Source organism: Ischnura elegans, chromosome 9 (assembly GCF_921293095.1).
Source record: "Ischnura elegans chromosome 9, ioIscEleg1.1, whole genome shotgun sequence".
NCBI classification, from domain to species: domain Eukaryota; kingdom Metazoa; phylum Arthropoda; class Insecta; order Odonata; family Coenagrionidae; genus Ischnura; species Ischnura elegans.
In genome coordinates, this window is record NC_060254.1 from 103075243 (window position 1) to 103096156 (window position 20914).

A 20914-nucleotide genomic window follows, 5' to 3' on the forward strand; every position below is an offset into this window, starting at 1 on the left:
GCTTGGGTTTTGGGCATGTGAAGTAGGGAGTGCGAACGGATGTAGCGGGAAGGTGCTCTTGAGGTAAAGAAGAAAACAATATCAACACTATCGAATTTTGAATCAGTTGCATTGTGCATGAATTTAATATATAAATAAAGTCAGAGACGGGGGAAAAGCATTATGTTGGTGGTTAATCTATGCCAATTCTTCAACGAATCTCAGCAATCGCTGCGAAGCTGTCCCATACAGATTCAGAAGGGCACATGACATCGACAGATTTCGAATTAAGCTTCGTTAAATCTCTTTCTCCTATCCACAACCAGCCATTCTTCTCAATTCTATCTCTGCGTCTGAACTTGGTATTTTTTTCTTCTTCCTTGTATATTTTTATGGCTATTTTTTTTCTCCGAGAGTGTGACGGAGTGAATTGGGTCAAGGCATCGAGCACAGAAACCAGAGGGCATGATGGAGATCGGGTCCGTCAACAAAAGTGCGGTTTCCATAGCGACCAGACAGAGGAGAGTTCTCGCCGAATCATCCAAATAGTAGGAGAGTTTGGCGTGTTTGTGCTCACGTCCGAAAAACAGAGGTCCTCAAGGGGAAATTGCGTAGCAGTTCCTCGGAGCCAAACATTAATGCTGTAAGCCAAAAGGATTTTGTTGCTCTGAAGAAAAATGACTAGTATGTATGCATGCAAAACGTGGTGTTGGAATTGTGGATTCATATGGATGCTATAGGGATTTTAAAGTGGTTTCCGGAAATATTTTCCTCAATTGAAACCAAATTCAAGGAAGAGAAAAAAGTGCAACCATTTCCAATGAAAATATTTTTTAATTATTAAAAGCATATGTATTAATTACCTTAAGCCTTTCTTGCGTCTTACTTCATGCAAATTAAGAAACAGAAAGAAAGAATTGGAAGGAAACAAAAAATTAACATTTCAAGAATCATTGAATGATGGATTTAAATGTTATTTATGGTACGTGTGAACATGGATGAATTTTGGTATGAATATTATAAGCACTTAGAAAACACTACATCAGGTAAATACGATTGAATACGACAGGACAGGTAAACAGGATTGATTACGACAGGATGGCCGAATATTAAAAAAAAAGCCGAAAACTAAATATCCAGGGATGATTTATCATAAAAATCAAACTTAGTACAATCATTAAAGTAATCAAAAACGAACCGCGAAATTTAACAAACTTCTAAATAACAAAATTTTTGATGTCATCTTTTTGCTCGTCGATGGACGGAGAGTACAAGGAAAAAATAATGGTAGGCATGTTGGGTTACCAGAGGAAATTTCAACATGAGATACGGAGAAGACAGAGAGTTTGGATGGAGCGAGTTCGGATCCGGGAGGGGATTATGAAAATAATGTTAAAGGGAAGAATATTAGCTAAGCGAGGGAGGGCAAAGAAAATAAGAGGAATTGTGGATGGAATGGAAGTGACAAGGCAACACTGCGAATGTTTCCTGTTATTTCTTTATTGCCTAAATCGAAAGATTATTACTCCTGGAGTATATATATATTTCACGCTGTTAGATTTTTTAATGGCGACATCTATTTTTCGCGATTAAATGAAAAGTGAAAAATTTCAAGGGCGCGAAAACGCGACGGCTAACTATGAATGCCGGGAAAAGCCCGTGTGACGTAATTCTGGTTCCCGCTGCCGCAAAGTGAGGTGACCTTGGGGCGAGGACATGTGCGCCGCTAGGCGCAGGCTACTGATGCAGGCTGCTAGCAGGTAGCAGAGTAACCTGCTAGCAGGTACCGCTTGGCTTAAATAAGGATTATTAATACCTTATCAAACGAAGGAAACTTTCCGACCACAGCCAGTTGTAACAGGTGATTATTAAGACATGTTTCCCTGAGCTCTGTGCCTCATGCATGCATTGGTTATCTCAGACGATGTAAAACTCTAATCATATAGAAACTAGGTTCCTGTGACGTCACATGGAGTGGTATCGCATGGGCACCAATCTGGCCTTTTTCAAATGCGGTTAAAATTGACCATTGCCATTCGCCTAAACTGGGATTTCTGAAACCAAATAATTAAGAATACAGTAATATTTGGTAAGAAATCGCAATCAATGCCTTTAGTTTTCTTTGATGAAGGAAACTACCCTATTGAAGAGGGAAGGTCAATGCTGCATAGTGTAAAGACCAGGATAATTCGCACAACGCTCTATGTACCTACCAGTAAGTTAACAACGCAAATAAAAAATACTGGATCAAAGAAAATCTCTTCATTAACCAATTAGCAAAATATCCCCCTGCCTATTGCACAAATAAGTTTAACAGATTTACGCGTTATATGGCAGGAGTTCGAAATCTTTAAATAAAAGAAAGCTACCAGATGGTACCACTTTCTTTTATTTAAATATATCGCACAATTGGATAGGCGTACCCAGCGAGGGGCAGGGGGGTGAGGGGCAGCTTCCCCCCCCCTCTAGAAGCAAAAATTGCATAAGTCTTTAAGAAAAATCAGTACTGAATTGAAAGTAAAGCATTCAACAAATTTTCTTCAAACCCACGAAAAATGATATGTATTAGTGTAAGATATGTAACTAAAATAAAACTATTTTTTCAAGGAAATAATCTCATAAACTAATGTCACAACTTGGCTTACCACCCCAGACCATGTATTGCCCCACCCTACACCATGGCTTGCCCCCCTAAGTTATGATACCGGGTACGCCCTTGCACAAATGCCCAAATGACAAAATATAACTTCTTAAACAGGGAATCGCTAGAAATATTTTTATTTTACATCCAATGATATATTTCAGGTATTGATATAGTTTGTTGACCATATTCAAGGTCTTAGTTACATAAGGAATTGGAATATTCCTACTGAATTTATTTTCTCGCGAGGCGTTTCCGGAAGGAGGGATCCATCCTGACGTTCAAGGCGAGAGTGAAAACGCACGTGGTACACTCACCCTGGTACCTTCTTCCCCTTTCCTCTCGCAAGACAATAAACATATTTGAGAAATAACCGATCAAGCTTATTGTAAAATAGGTTTTGTTAAAAGAATATTAGGAAAGTGCGACGACAAAGTGAGAGAAATTCGTTACTTTTCCCTCGTTAGACCACATTTAGAATACGCTGTCAATGTTTGGGACCCTCATGAAAAAGACAGAGAGAAACAGAGTTAGAACGCAAGCAGAGAAGAGCTGCCAGGTATGTGAAAGGTCGTTACGATAGTCTTGTAAGTGTAACTGACCTCTTAGATAAACTCGGATGGGAATCTGTGTCGGACCGTAGATTGATAAGTAGACTGAACTTTTAGATAAATTCAAGAGCAGTGTCTTTTCTAACGAAGCTAACCATATCTTACGGACGCCAACATACTACGGAAGATCAGATCATATAAATAAAATAAGAGATAGACTGTAGAACAGACAGATTCAGAATGTCTTTTTTTCCACGACCAATAAGAGATTATAACGGCAGCGTTAGAACTCATAAATAGATTGCATGACTTGTAGTGTAGCCTACTAACCTATGTAAAATTTAATGCATGTTTCTCAATTTTATTATTATTTCTAACAGCATATGATCGTATCATTTGTTAGTATACGTGATGCCTGTTGGACCGTGTGGTGTGCATGTGGGAGTCCAATTGTATGCTGCATGCTGGTGATTGATCACCCCCTGCCAAACACTTTAGAGATGGCCTGCAGGGTATTATGTAGATGTAGATGAAGACCCTTAAAAACGACCCTATATCACACAAACTTCAATATTCCCACTTCCCGACAACCAAGCCCCATCCTTCCACTTACCCCCTCTCCTTAAGCAGCAGGAAATATTTAAGGAAGAACTTGTCTGCACATGATGCACCTGAAAATGTTGAAACAAAAGAACGTGTAGTGCGAAAATGAATTCAAAATAAGTATTGCAATGTTTCCTTTAGCTGATATTAAGAGCTACCACCACATCGTTCCACATATTGAACAAGATATTCACTGTATGTTGAAATTTCAAAAGATAATGCAGGCAACAGAAAAAATAGTTTAAGATTACGAGAATATGGACTATTCCCATTGAGGAGAATAAGAGAGGGCGGACGTCATTATAAAGTGGATCAGAATGTACAAGCCAAAAATACTTTTCACCGACCAATACCTCAGGAATACAGGCATTTATTCCATGCATTGGGGCTCCAGATTTACTATACTACCTTTGTTAAATACCGACGCTTAAAATATCGTTTTAACGTTACGCAGCAATGAAATCCATCTTTGCTAACTATTGTATGTGTGGCATAGTACTTAGAGGAGGCGACCAGTAACTAAGGTCAAACGCGCACAGAAGGAAGGGTAACAAAGGTAGGGTGGAAAGAAACCCGGCGTCTGAATTAGCCTGTTCTTAAGGAAAGACGCCAAGGGGACCACAGCTTAACGTCCCATCCGACGGACGAAGAGATACACTTGAAGTGCCCTCCGCATAGCAATCAAGCAGGGATTGGGCAGTCTCTGAATACTGATTGATGCATGTGCACAGTTAAAAGGAAAACTACATATACCTATAATTATAAAAGAAAAATGATTCTGGATCACTCAGTGGTGAATAAAATAATTTTTACAAAGTAATCTTTTTCATATTTTCAAAATTAACTAATTCAAGTGATCATAATTTTTTTTGTAGAATTCAAAGAGTCAAATAAAGGAAATTACTACCGCGATATTCCAACCAATATGTTCCAAAGCAGCAGTAAATTACAGTGTTTTTGGATAAAGTAAAAATTAATATTTACAGAACCAATTTTGGAAGCATTAGAAATAAATCTTAAAGATATAAATAAAGCCCCGAATCCTCAGGATAAATTGCTTTTCTTACATCCAATGAATACGAAGCACAGTGAATTATAGCGTTAAAGAATGGCGTAAATATTAATCTGTGGAATTTTTTTCGTATATAATAAATGTAAATAATAAGATTCAATTGCACCATAATTACCATTAATCGCGATGCTTGACTAATGAAGATAGTTGTTGTTAATTTTCTCTATCAAACCTTCGCTATCCCCGCCCACTAGCCTAGTTAAACGGAGAACCAGACGGCCTTGATTCGACCCCTCTACGCCCGTCTCCTTCTCGTGTCATTTTAGAGAATGACTGGTGAATCGAATGACTAAAAATTTGAATTTTACTATAAAATAATATTACACGATTTAGTAAAAATATTTAGAATAGTGTTATGGATCAAGGCAGAGCCGTAAAAAAATAACATGGCCCCAAAATAGCAGGGGAAAAAAAGACTGTATAACGAAGAAAAAATGTTATGGCATTAAACAGAGGAAAACACGAGTTGATCGAGTCTAGGCTTTAAACCATAGGTTACCATTGTTTGGTTAAGAGCCATGCAATATAGCAAATGATATAGGTAATAGCAAATCACATCAAATTTGTGATATTTGGCAGTAAATTCAGCTCTAGACAAGAGGAGTGAAACCGATGCCATTTTTTACATGATTACGTTGAGATCATTAATTTAATAAGAGTCCATATAAAGTTTGATGAGTGAATTAACCTTTTGTTGGCTCTGTAAAAATTGTGCTTGCATTCTATGTTCTTATTAAACCAATAAAATCATGAAACCAGGATATATGAAAGCCAATGACCTAATTTTTAGCTCATCAAAATAAAATTTTCTGCCATGACTCCTCTGTTCGACACCATAATCTTAACAGAATGTATTTTGGAATGATAATTTTGACTTCCAGAAGCAGCTTCAAATACGTAATCACAGTGAACACAGCCAGAGTGTGTATGTAGTGCATATATCGGGTAGTGCGATATGAAAAACAGGTGGTTTTGCGACGCTGCCCATAAAATATTACGAAAATTCATCAGCATTATATAAGTAAGTAATCCCTTTTTTCCGGAATTCCAGCAAAAATTAATTCAATAGAAGAGGATGCTAGGATTAGATACGGTAAACCACAGGTATTACATCAACGTAAGATAGATCTTTGCAACAAGTTTGGTCGTTCCCATAACTATATACCCTTGTGTTCAAATATTGTAGAACAGTGTTTCCAATTATCATTTGCATTTTTCAGCTGCTATCGCTTGATTATTGAAGTCGAACTTCCACACGAAGTCGAGAAACATATTAAGCTTGAACGCGAAACGTTGGAATGACTTAGCCTCTATGTTGAGATTTAAAATCCATTAAGCTCAGCAGAAGACCAAACCTTAATACGGCAGTGAGGGTGAAAATATAAATGGTAAATAGCTTATTATAAGACACGGAGTAGGGCCTTTTTCAGAATAGTAATTCTTTAATGGGGGACGAAAGGATTTGGCACTCTGCTATATACAAAATGAAAGCCACTTTATTTCGTAGACACAGTGCTAAATATGTAACACTGGACTGAAGTGAGGCCACCGTTGGTGTAACGGTTAAATATATATGAGACGGTTGAGCAAATTGCCCATTAAAAGATCGAAATAGTTCGAAACGCTACCTATTAGAGAGTAGTTAAGTAGTGGAAATGGCATCGAATATTTGCGGGTTTAACATAACCAGGAATTTCCATGGTGACTCGAATTAGAGAATATGACTTTACATATTTTCACTAAAATTCATAATATTCTCAAATTCTTAAAACAATTTCGTAATAAACTCTCTCTCTTATTAATAGCAACAATTTTAAACCATTCACCCATGTAAAATCACTACGTGAATTTTTTTCTATTTTCAATTTTCGTTGTCAATTCCCTTTGATAATAATTCCTGAATACTTTCAAAACGAAATTTTTATTTATTCTTGATACATCTGTTAAGTTTCTTACACACGATGTCACTTTTAGAGAACGTTAAATATTCTTCATACTTCAATAAAATTACTAGGGTATCGACAGATTGAAGCATTCATCATTTCATTTTGAATGGGACTAAAATACGATATTGAATATAATAAGATGTATATTCCAGCTACACATCCGTGTTGAAATATGGCAGTTACTAATTACGCCATAAACCTTTCCCCAATCATTTTACGGCGGATTTTAAAATTAATTGGGAAAGTTACAAGGAAATATATCCGTTTCCGAAGTGTACAATACTTCACCACAAAAAATACATCACCAAACGACAGTAATTACAACTGCGAGAATTAAAAGAGTAGAACGAGATAAAAAATGAGTAACAGTAAGAATGGTATTCCAAAGTCGTAAAAACATGATACCTAATAATTCTGGCTGAGATTTTCAATATGGCACCAGTAACAGAAGCTTTGATTTAATATTCCTCATAAAAGGAATTTCCTGTCACATTTAACAGGATTACGGCAGTAATTTCGGTAAAAATATATCGTTTTGTAAATGGCGTACCTAGCAATTAAGTGGAAATTTACACTGCCAAAACTATAGCGACAAGCGTAGGAGGCATGGACGCAGGAGACGCATGGAGGCAGGAGACGTACAAATGATCTCCCTCCGATTACGGCCGTTATGGCATAATTGGGGGAATAAAAACTAGCTCAATAATCACAACATGGTTGTGAGAACACCGTGAGTAACGCTTGAGGGCAAAGAAGCCTTTCATCAAGCTGCCTTAGTATGGTGAAATGAAAAGCTATCCATGATTTTTATTTAAATCAAATCCGGAAAAATATAAAAACTAAATTTTGCTCCATGATAAATTGTGACGTTTCCCACGCTTTTGTTCAAATCTCTATTGGAAATGCTGAATTAACTACACTTTAAAGAGAAAGGGAATGCAATATTACTCAATTTTTTCCATTCATTTACTGTTACGGGGTAAATAATATGCTAATTTTCAATAACAGTCGGGAAATTAGTTTTGTTGCCTTCGGACATGATATAAAAAAGTTACTCTGGACTTACAACAGAATTAAAAGCAATAAAAATCATCCAGTAATCTACAAATTTACCACGAATATTTAGTTCCGTTTGGAGACAAATTGTTCACTACAAAAATTAATCAAAGATCGATGTCAAGAGACAAATAAAATCAATCAGAGCTTCTGCAATTTGGTCCTTCGTGTGAAAGATTTAAAGTATGTTTTTTAAAATCCTTTCGTCTCGTGTAATTCAACCGCATGTGTAACGGTCAACCTTCTGACCTAACCCAGTCGGCTAACTAACTAACTAACAAAATTAGCCTACTCGGGGAAATAGACTAGTATCTCGGGATCCTGGTCCACATGAATATTATTCAATTCTGGACAGACGAGGAAACCTACTTTGACACAATTTGAAAAGAGCAGAGCTGATTCCCTCTTTTCAAAGTTCGGGAATTTAAAACCTTAAAGAAGAGGAAAATCAATGGGGGAACTAATGGCTTTATTGGGAATTATTGCTTTGCGAGGGGTTGGAATTATACGGAATCAAAATCGGATTATTAGGAAGTAGAAAAACATTGGAGAAGTGTTTAAAATATTATTATTAATGCAGATATGTATCTGGAAACTAAGCAAAAATCCGAAAAGTAACTTATAGTCTTCGAAAACAAAGTTCTAAGTACACAAAGTTGTAACAGATTTCATGACGCCTACAAGCTGGCAAAATCAACATTACATTATGATATGGAAAGTGCGCTCTCAAAGCTAAATGCAATTCAGAGCATACCAAGAAAGAACATGTACGGCCCCAATTTTTCCATACGATAAATATCACCTTGAAAGGCATTAATAGAATACAATCAATTTTAGGGTATTCTAAATTTGAGACGAGAAAAATAAATGGAAAGCAGAAACACAAAATTATTCTCCAATGGCCGTAACGTTAGCGATCATATGGTAGGTACGAAACAAATTACTATGTTGGTTTGCCAGAACGAGAGGATTTGTAGCAGTGACCAACTCCAGCCTCCAATTCTCTTCCGTTCCAGAAAAACCAAGTCTTTTTTTTCGTGCCTGTGATGTATTCCATAACGTTACGGCGATTGGAGACTATTTTTCTGTTTCACTATTGAAGCTCACATTAATTGTTCTATCATAAATTATGATGTTAAAAGTTCCACATATTAATTCTCTTTTTCAAGAAATTCGTAAAGTAAACAGAGGGAAATATGCTCTTGTGATGATACATATATCCGGAGAACTTAAAAGATTACCAGGCGTTTATAAAAATAAAACATATGATGAAGCCAAGAAATTATATTAGGAAACCGAAGCGTTGCCAAGAAAGATATAAATCTCCAAGGTCAAATTCTCACATCATCAGCTTGCATATCAGTCACCACAAAAGCTGAAAATTATCTTCCTTTGAGCATTATATGATTTATTTGGAATATTTCTCTTGAGTATCAAAATTAAAGTACGGAAATTAAAATGTGCAACGCAAACTAAAATCAGGAAATACTATATCACAGCCCGCCGAAAGTAGATTTCGGGAAAAGAATGTTAGAAGGATTAAATACACAGGAAAATGAGCTCATTTCCCTTAAAATCTTAAATCCCTATCCATTAATATCATTCGAGAGAACTGATTGGAGTGAAAATAAGGGTAGTACATCTCTTGGTATGAAACTAAAATTTATTGTTTGAATTTTAGACATTACAGAAGACGAGCCTCTAAAAAACGACGGATTGTCGAACTACAATGAACTCGCCGAAATTTTCGTAAAATTTGGCAATAAAAAAATGCAAAGAACGCTGGTAAAGCAGAGGGATCGTTGTTAATAGAAACGACTTCATTAATTAGCAGACATTTACGAGGGGGAACGAAATCTCAATAGTATTTTAACAGCCCCTACGCCAAATCAGTGAACGTTCCTTTGAACTTTCAGTGATTGTGACACAATAATGCCATTCAAATCAAAAGCATGCACTGAATCCTTGAATATTATCTTTTTGATTTGAGCCGGTGGCTGCCGGAAAGCAGAGGCATAGTTGAAAACGATTGTTTTCGTATATACCAAAAATTAATGGTAATTTAACTGTTTTCCTATTAATATTGCAGGGCAGGTAATTATCTCGTTTCAAAGCATTTGAATGAGAGATTTGGATAGTGATTGCGTCATAAAGCGAATTCCACACTGGAAGCCGTTAGTCAATCTCCGACAAATTTGTATCCATGTGGGTCTTCAGCGATGCTTTATCTACCAATGAATAAGGGGGTATCGACCACGAGAAGTAACAAATGACAGTTTTATGAATTTTTCATCAATATGAAATTAAAGTTAATTGATACAGAATTTTTTTGGAATCGCGGCGTGAAAAGAAGTAAAATCAAAGTCATAGCCAGCCTCCATAGCCTTTATGATTTGACAAAATATATTTTCTAGGCGAGTCATGGTAGTCTGGCAGTTTCTAAACAATTTTGGAGTATGAACAAAGCGAGCTATTTTCCCCAGAAACAATGAAGAATACAAGTCACGATTATGATTTCAAGATTTCAAATAAAATTTTGGATTGCGGTACATAAAAGCTGGAGCTATAAGTGCCATTATTATCGTAAAACTAACCCTTTGGTCAAAAAATGCAAATAACCCATTTTGTGACCTTTGACCTCGAATAAAACCCTTTGCCCACACGGGATCGATGGGGACTCTTCAGGATGCCATTAGAGTGGTATCCCAAACGTTCCTGTAAATTTTCTACTCGTTGGGAATTCATGCAAGGTTAGTTCGGGTTGAGCTCTACTCTCACGTACCCAAATCAACCTTCGGGTCGAATCAATGAGCGAGTGATATTGATATGAAGGACAGGTGGAGATACCCTTTGGAAAATTGAGCAAGAGAAAATGTATCCCGGGAATCTGACGTCCCTGGGGAAGAGCAGCAGCAAAACTTCGCGTATAAAATAGGGATGGACGGATCCAGGATTTTTATCGGATCCGGATTCGGATTGAATCCTTCATTTTCGGAGCCGGATCTTTCGGATAGGATATTTTCGGATCCAATTGCATTTTCAAATTCCTGACGCTGAGATTCCCTCGATGATTGTTCAATCTCTTGGGAAGAGTCACACTATGTGCCAGTCGTATTTTGCTATTTTTATTTTCCACGGCTGAAATTCTCCTACGCAACCTCTGCGAGAGCTTTCAAACAAAACGGTTCATGAGTAGGACAAGAATCGCATGCAACGGCGCATTCCTAGATAGAATCGGAACTCTTTCCACCCTTATTGCGCGTTGCATTCACTGAAGACAAGTGTTTTAAATTTTTAAAATTTTTTTTTTTTAAATTCCCAATCCACCGAATACAGCTCTCACAGGCCATTTTATATCGTGGTATTCAACAAAGTCAACAATTGCACGTAACAAACAACCATGCCCTGGATAGGGGTAACTTACCCAGGCGGGACTCGAACCCGCGACCTCTTGTTTGGCAGGCGAGGACTATACCCCGCCGCCACCGAGGCCGGCAAATGTTGGCCGGCCGCCGCCTAAATTTTATGGAATAATGTGCCACTTGCCATGTTTTGTACTTGTTGCTAACATTTTGAGGATTAAATGCGGCCAGAAAACGTACGTTTTGAAATTACAAATAAAATTTTCCTATCGTGACATCATGTGTGAATAAATTTAATCAGGGATGGACGGATCCAGGAATTTTTTCCGGATCCGGATTCGGATCGGATCCTTGATTTTCGGAGTCGGATCTTTCGGATCGGATATTTTCGGATCCAAATGCATTTTCAAATTCCTGACGCTGAGATTCCCCCGATGATTGTTCAATCTCTTGGGAAGAGTCACACTATGTGCCAGTCGTATTTTGCTATTTTTATTTTCCACGGCTGAAATTCTCCTACGCAACCTCTGCGAGAGCTTTCAAACAAAACGGTTCATGAGTAGGACAAGAATCGCATGCAACGGCGCATTCCTAGATAGAATCGGAACTCTTTCCACCCTTATTGCGCGTTGCATTCACTGAAGACAAGTGTTGTAGAGAAATTAAAAAATTTGGGCTGGAGATCAATAGAGTCAACGAGGAGAGATGCACGAATCAAGACTATTACATCTATAAAGCATACATTAGTGATACTGCGTGGAGAAACCTATCAAATATTAGGTTTAAATATTTATTTGGCGAGAAGGTTTCATAATTTTAAGATAGAGCCTCCACGGCAGCTCTCAAATACGCTAACTTTTTACTTCCTACTTCTAGAGATAAAATAATGCAATGGTTTACCCGAGAAAATATTGAAGCCCTTCCTAATCGATACTCTGCTTTTAATGATAAAGCTGAAAAATTTGAATTTTTGAATTATGAGGGCTTCTTTGTATTTAGAAGTTCATATTTTGTATATTGGACTTTATACACTTCTGTGATGTAGGATGATTGGACTTTAGTATATTGGATTGGATACATTTCTGTGATGTAGGTTACCACCAAACCACATGGTCATCTTATAACAATAGGCTTTAAAATAATAATCAAAAAGAAAGAACTCGAGATTTTGGTTTCCACCACAAAATCAACCTCATCCTGAATTCAGCCGCTTGGAGATAACATGCCGGAGCAAAGACGTCCAACTCCTTGGGTTATCTGATCTGAGACTTAAAGTCTACCGAGAATGTAACATTCATGGCAGCCTTAGGAAAGTGAGCTAACTGCCATTTCTAAATTATGTAGCAGCCGTGAAGAGAAGCTGCCTGTCGGTGCCGCCCGTGAGAAATTCAGCGGAGCAGACCGAGGTGGTGAGGGAGACAATAAGGGATAATAGGGATGCGATATTCAGAAGAGAGGGCGTGGCACGCCGCTAAAAATGGATTTAAGGAACTTCACTGAAATGGTGAAAGTTAATGCATGGCGTATATCATCTTGACTATGAGAGTAGGGATGTACGGATCCAGGATTTTTTTCGGATCCGGTTTCGGATCGGATCCTTGATTTTCGGAGCCGGATCTTTCGGATCGGATATTTTTGGATCTAAATGCATTTTCAAATTGCTGCTACTAAACGAAGTAATTACTCAAGTTTATTCTGGGTATGTACAATCGAAGAAATAATTTTTAGATTTTCATACACATTTCAATATTTTTATAACTTAATAATCATTTTTATCGGCTTTTAAGTTGTTTTTTAAAAGCATCTTTACATGCTCAGAACCTAAACTGTTACGCTTGGTTATGTAAGATTTCACTTTTTCCCGGCGTATGATGGCGGTGAATTCTTCTCGGGTTTCCATCCGGGTGAGCTCCATCTCCATCGCTGCCGACGTTTCGATAGAATCCTTTTCTATCGTCATCAGGGCCGATGACGATAGAGAATCGGCCCTGATGACGATAGAAAAGGATTCTATCGAAACGTCGGCAGCGATGGAGATGGAGCTCACCCGGATGGAAACCCGAGAAGAATTCACTGTTACGCTTGGGTTTGGAAGTGAAAATAAGAAAAATCTTCGGATAAACCACTGACCAGTGGCGTAGGACAAGAATCGGTATGCGACGGCACATTCGAAGAAAGAATCGGAACTCTTTCCACCCTTATTTCACTGAGGCGATTATTTAAAATTTCGGATCCAGATCCGATGTCTTCCGCGACTTTGGACCCGAGGTATCCGATCTGACCATCCCCACTTATTATCCCGTAACATTCGGATCAATTTCGAGGAAGGTTATTCGGGCATTCCACCGGATCAGGTTCTCCAACTCCATCTCGGCCAACGTTTCGATGAAAGAGTTTTCCTTCGAAACGTCGGCAGAGATGGAGTTGAAGAACCTGACCCGATGGAATGCCCGAATAACCTTCTACGATTCGATACTCCGGGAAAGCCTGCGATCATTCTTCGGATCAATTTTTTTCGTTAGCGACGCGAGTGGCGACTTTTGTAAACCCATTCAAATGCGCGGTGGATGACAACACGTTTTGGGGCCGACTTCAGGATCCTCTTTTGTAATAATCGTGGTACCGTCATTCAGCCAATCAGAACGCACGGCCGCTAACAGCAATTATAACGTAACCCTTGGCTTTCGATAGAGGGTCATTCTCCCACAAATTTGCCCATGGACTGCCATAAAAAACCAAAACTGGTAAATCAAAAATGAAGTGGTATATTATTTCATGTAGCCTTTTACTAATTCTAGTGGCAAATTATTAAAAAAAATTATATTCCCCAAATTTAATGTCCACAGACTATGATTCGTCATGTCCGTGGACAGTCCCACATAGATTTTCGAAGAGGTGTTTATTCTATTAACAACCTTTACTAAATAATTTATAATAAAATCTATGATTAAACAAGTTACAACAGCATAAACATTCCAAAATAATCTTTTTGTGTAGCTTTATTTCATAATATTTATCATAAAAAACATCTGTCCCACCGAAAAAAGTAATGTCAGTGGACACACAGGAAAAAGAGGGAATTATTCATAGGATATGATGGCAACCCTGAACAACCAGTCTGTAAAAAGGATGAGGACAACGGTGCTGTGGTAGATGGAAAAAGCCAGAAATAAGAGGGTAAAATTGCGGCCTGACTGGCCTTTGAATGTGTATTATTTATGCAATAAAAAATAAAACTTAACTCGCCTGATGCATAGCTGCATCAAGTGCAGAGAGTAGAAGGATGGCGATTGCTCAAAATAACGCATGCGCATTGTGTTGAGCGGGGAGAATGTGACTCGGTCCACGTGCTTTGGCTAGGAAGAGGTTGCTAGCGGATGGGTTAAATTGAGTAATCGTTCGCCCAGCTGTTTAGTGGACCCGGGAGGATGAGTGGAAACAGCAGCACTGGCTCCCGAGTGATGAGGTCATATAATGCCAAGAGCTAGCCGGAAAATTGATTTTTCCCTCGGATCACAATTGCTCCTTTAGCACCCACCGGCTCATCAATCACAATCCTTCACACTATGTATCTCACTCACGTCAGATAAGAGAACCCACACATCTAGCAATTGCACTTTCATCTCGCCAAAACAACGCAGAAAACTTACACAAAAGAGGTGGTGGTCATGAGCCTTGAACCTATAATAAAAGCTAGTAGTAAAAATTGAAAATGTGGGAACCGCATATTCAAAACAATAAGGTTTAAACACAAGATGAGGGAAGACAGTTGTAGGAACTTCACTTCCATTCCACGAAAATAACGCAAGTGTTTTCATCTAAAGGGAAGGTTTCTCATTTTTGAGTCTCTTAAAACTTTAGCAAGAAATTGCACGGTATAAAATGACGACAGTGAAAATAAAATAAAAGTGTATGAAGCTAAAAAATATCATGAAATTTTTTAAAAAATGTCTTGGGAAAGCTTAACAATGATAAACTTGACAGCCCGACAGCTAGAGAGCCCGACGATCGCTCCTTCAAAATACCGGTATTGAAATGAACGGAACTTATCTCACACGCCTAATGAATAATGATGATTGTTGTTCTCTGTGCTTGAGAATTATTGATCGAAGACTGACGACCTTAGGGATACGCGTATCTAAACGCGGAAGGCAGATCAGGTTTTAACTCAATGCCTTTCTGCTACACCGATTCCGGAATAACCTTTGTTCAGGTGATAAAATGGCGAAGCGATAACACCAATGGTAATTTGAACAAATTTTTGGTAAAAGTTGAAATTTTACCAATTCAATTAAAAATGTATTATTTCACCATTCAATGTTGATTTCAATTCGTCATTTAATTTATAAATTAAATAACATTAAGCATTTAAATCATTACTGTAACTTTTGTAAGCACAAAAAACATTTATATCCATGATTAAAGCACAATATAGCAATGGATATTGCATTATTCCACAAAATTAAGCCTGAAACGATTTTATACGTACAAAAACATTTTCTTGGCTCAAGACATTGTCAATATTACCAGCCTAATAGCAAGCATCGGATAACTTATTTCAGAATATTAAAAACTGACAAAATGTTATTTATCCTCCATAAATGTTTCTCCTGAGTATCTGCCTGTTAATAATTCTCCAGTATCCTTGGTGTATATAACTTTGCAACCGTGCGCATGGCTGCGTGCAAAGTTACTTTTTCCATGCAGTCCTTTGGATAAAAAAACTTGCAAATTTCACTACATGAATTTTAATTATAATACGAACCGGGTTTCAATAGTAACAATATTTTAAAGTAGTATCATCTTCAGGTATCACCAGGTATTACAAGTATCAGGTATTATAATTAACACTTTGCGTGCCATGGGCGGAATGTTACGTCCTGTTAATCTTTCTGAAGATGGCCATGGACCTAATGTTACGCGACGTCTATTGACTTTTTTTGCGTGAAGCCGTAATATTTCGCCCGTGGAACTTTTCCAGTTTACTGCTTAGTGGTTCTATTATTTCAAAAATCAACTGCTCGATGGAAAAAGAGTTCACTTTATGTTTCCTTGAGGACGAAAAGTCCTCTGTAGCTACCGGCTTCCTCATCTTAGGCCACTTAGTGTGAAAATTCTTTGGAGGAAGGAACCGTTCGTTGAGGGTGCAGTGACCCTTTTTGTCATCCAGGATTTTGAATGATTTGCTTGGAACAGTGCTTTTGTATTATTTCCATGGTTTAAATAGTTCAAAGTGAGCGTAATAAAAATATTATGCATTTTATGGCGGTACATCATTTGTTGCAACTTTTTAATGCTATTCCACTCATTCATGAAGAAGAGTGAAGTCCATTTTTATTGAAATACACATCGATATAAATATATATTTGATGCCAATGTTTAAAAAAATTGCGAATTTAGTAAAAATGGCTGCATTTTTCAGTGGGGCTTTGAAATCAGCGGCCGGCACTCGAAGTGGTAAACCTCATTAAGTGAAATTCAAAATTACGAGCTATTTCCACCATGGAAATATTTCGCGTAATTCAGCCTAATCCGTTCAAGTTGTTTATTAAATTTGCACCTGATGATTTCGCCAAGTACAAGTTGCTTTCACTGTTTATCTACTTTAGATTCGACCCTCTTAATTTCTGCCTATTTCCAAATGAATCTCGGGCGACCCTTCCTGCTTTGCATCTTCGCTAATCGGATGAGAGCCGCCTTTAAAGGTGAGATACGAAGGAGAGCATACCTTGGCAGAAGGGCATGCCTCAGGAACATGCTAACATCTGCCTTTATTTGCATACAGTCACGACAAAACATATTAATAAAGATTTAACAAGGTATATAAACATCTGCATCTTAAAAAAGCATTCTCAAAGAATTGCTATATCATTAATAACTTAATTGTAAATGAATACTTCTTGATCCTTGACTTTAAAGAACTAATTTCCGTTTATTTAGAGGTCAATAAAAGTATTTAGCCCTTTCCAACGATTAGACAAATAAATTTGTCATCCTCGGGGTTATTATTCAACCAAAGCATTTAAGCAGCTTCCAGTATTATTTAATTAGGGTTAAAAAAGATAATTAAAATTGACTTTTAAATGTTGTTGTAGAGTTTGGGTATAATTATAGCCTTGAGGAAGACATTTATTTTTAGACCCATTGGCAAAGGAAAAAAAATAATGAGAACCCCGCAAGATAACTTAAAATCTTTATTCAAATAAAAATTATTCTCAGAATACCATAAATATGTTTTGCATCATAATATGAAAATAAGAAAATAAAAAAATATGTTTCCATAAGTGTGGTTATCCTAAGTTTTACGAAAAAGTTAACCAATTTGACATAATCATTTAGGAGATTATGTAAGCCGATGTAAATACTATAAGGACATAAATTAACAGTTCTCCTTATTTAATGCTCTCTGCTGCCAACAGTTCTGCTTACGGCTCAACAGTTCACATGAAAGAAATCAATAAAAAATTTCGTCGTTTTAAGGGTATCAGCTCCCAGGTTTTCGTTAATTACATTTTGATTAGGCGAGCAAAATTAAAAATTAATCTTATAAGATATTTGGGGCGAGAAAAATCTTCGAAGTCTACTAATAATTAAAAATTCAATAACTGATACAAATTTCCCACAAAATGACGCCAGCAGATTTACTTTATTCGAAAAATCTCCGTTCGGCTGTGAAATCATTTGATGTAGCTCGATTTTCCGGCGTAATAATTCTAATGAAATTAATCATTTAACAGCAAGCAGAATTTACAAACGAAAATAATGAAATGCTATCGACTAAAAAAAGTTACCAAAAGTTACAAGAAGCCATTTTTTACTGTTTTTAAGGACCACCCAAGTGGAACAAATTCATCAATATATAATTTACAGGGACATTCAAATGACAGGATTTACAGGGCCAACTCCCTCCCAAGTTTTTCCCTTCCATGGAAAATGCTAACGGTAAGGTACGTCATACTATATTTAAATGGAAGAGATATGGCTATTAAAATATTAAGGAAATTATTTATAATTGTTGGCTCAAGAGTTAGTAAAAATATCATTTAAAATCATGAAAAATAACTGATATTAAGCTAATATGATAAGTTGGTTAATTCCACGACTCCAAAATTACTATATTCGTCGTTGACGAAGTTTTTTTTTTGTTTCAGCCAAGAGGAGGTGGAAGACCAGAAAGACCAAATAAGCGTAGCTAAGATAATATCATTACTTATCATCCATATATTTTAGCGTGTTTTTTTAAGAGAAGTATGATACTTAATAGATGTCATAGCCAACAAATAGCTTGGTTAACATTCCGAATATAATTTTTTGTTGCCATTGTCACAGCAAAATAAATGATATTGACAAAAACATGTATTCCGTGTTTTTAAATATTAAAGTAAAATAAATATTATTAATATTTATAAGAGACTTTTTACACTGAGAAGCTGGTCATCACAAAATTACCATTTAACAATTTGACAGCTGACTGAAATTATTACCGGGCATATTACGGTTGATAGAGTGTGGATTCCACAATGTGGAACCCTAATCAAAAATTTCACAGCCTTTTTATTTGACGTATCAAGTAAAGTGAGCGTTTATACTAGAGGCAACGACAACTTTACTACAAGTGTTTAATAGGGGTCATAATCCGAAAAACTTTTACGCCTCACCACAGTGTAAATGGATTTTTAAAAGTAAGTATTAAAAAACCCTATGAAATTCATTTTGCACGAACAATGTCTGATTTTTTTATCAAATGGAAGTGAAGAAGGTAAGAGACGGCCCTGAATGAGTCACATACGACAGGTTATAAAGGAAAGAGAAGATATAAGTCAACTATGAAAAGGCTAGAGGATAGGAGCATGGGCGCAGCTAGGAATTAAGGCTGGGGGGAGGGTTTAGGTGCAACTAATACCGAGGTGTGTGGGAGTATTGAATACCTACCAGGAAAAGCAGTATGTACGAGATTAATACATTACGAAATATTAAGATAAGTCGCTCAAAATGGTGAGTTTTACAGCTTTCTGCGGGATATTTTATAAATCCTTACCCTATTCTATTAGTTATATCAATCCAATTAAGTAAAATCGATTAAACTTAGAAAAATTCTCTACTCTGGGGGGGGGGGGTGGTTATCCCCCAACACCCCCCCCCTCGCCTCGCCACTGGATAAGAGAACTGCGTCAAACCGATCTTACCGTGGTTGACTTAAGATGATGACGATCATTGTGCCAATATTTTTCTTTTTAGACAAATTTTCGTCATACGTGGGTTACGATCCTCTGACGGCGTCGCTTGTTCATTTGACAACCCGGCAGATATTCCAGCTAACGAGTTGAAGACTTTTCACCAGGGAGGTGAAAGTTTTAGCACCTTTTTCAAAGTTTCTCAAGACATAATTTAAGGAAAAATTGTGCGCTAGCCAGCGGCGTACCTTTACTAAGAGACCCCCAAGTGCAATGAAATTACGGAAATCCACAGAGATGTCCATTTTCCTTGGCCAGAATTCGAAGCCCGATCTACCGAATACAGTAAAACCTCGGTTAGCGAACGCCTCTGATAACGAACGATGCGGATAACGACAAAAAATTTTGCTAAAAATTTGTCTCGAATAGCGAACAAAATTTCGGTTGGCGAACAGATGTGTAGCGGACATGTTTGTGTTCCGTGGAGTGCGATCCCAAATGGATACAAAGTAATGCAATGTTTACAATAGTAAGTCTACAAGTAATACAATGTAATACAATGCCTATGCAGCCAGTAACTTTCATATAATAGCGAGTCAATAGGAGCTAGGAACCTATTATTCTTATTACCTTTATTTCTTATGGGGAAAATTGTTTCGGATAGCGAACATTTCGGATAACGACCAGCTTTCTGGAACGGATTGTGGTCGTCGTTATCCGAGGTTCTACTGTATTCAAATCTCAAAGCGTCGTAAACACCCGCCTCGTGTGATCTGCGGGGGGGGGGGGGGAGCGTAAATACATGAAGAGGGCATTGAAGAACTCATCCACAGCAGTCATAAATGCTCCAACATACAGAAGGGATAAGTTTGCATCCAACATATGTCTTATTTTAGTCGCAATGACCTATTATAATATCTATGTCGACTTTTCCATAGCTAAATGCATCATAGGAGGTAATAACAACCCATCGTATATAATAGTGTTTCAAAACGATATCCACACAGCGAAATCAAAAAGGAAATCATCATAGAAAAGCTATATCAGACAATAATTTTAAGAAACACTAGTTCAGAGATGCCTCGCCTCTACGCTATTCGAGCATGGAATGAAGATTAAGACAGGAGGGAAAGAACTATGGGGGCATTTTCATCGCAATGAAAGCGCAAACAGCAGAATCACCTCAAATAATCAGAATGCGGTAAAATGAATGAGTACCTAACTAACTCAAAGATATGAAACTTTAAACATATTTGAGTGAAACTTCGGCGTATAAATGAACATTATCATAAAAGCCATACATCGGGAACCATTGCATTGTTGTTTTACATTTTTAAACAACCGTTTGATTCTAAAAATGGTACATTGCAAATAATTCACCGCAAAAATAAACAAATCTAATGAATAAATAACCGTATCATCAGAAGAGGAATGATTACTTTAAATTCGATATCCGAACTAAGAAATTTACATTCACGTAAATGCAATAGAATTATTTAATAATATACCCGAAATATTGTATCTACCTCC

General features: G+C 37.2%; 1 protein-coding gene across 2 annotated transcripts in view; it reads right to left on the bottom strand.

Annotated features, from left to right (window-relative positions):
• The window catches only part of LOC124165430 (prostaglandin E2 receptor EP4 subtype), a 79952-nt gene that overhangs the window by 55691 nt on the left and 3347 nt on the right, over nt 1-20914 (bottom strand). The gene's annotated exons all lie outside the window — the stretch shown is intronic.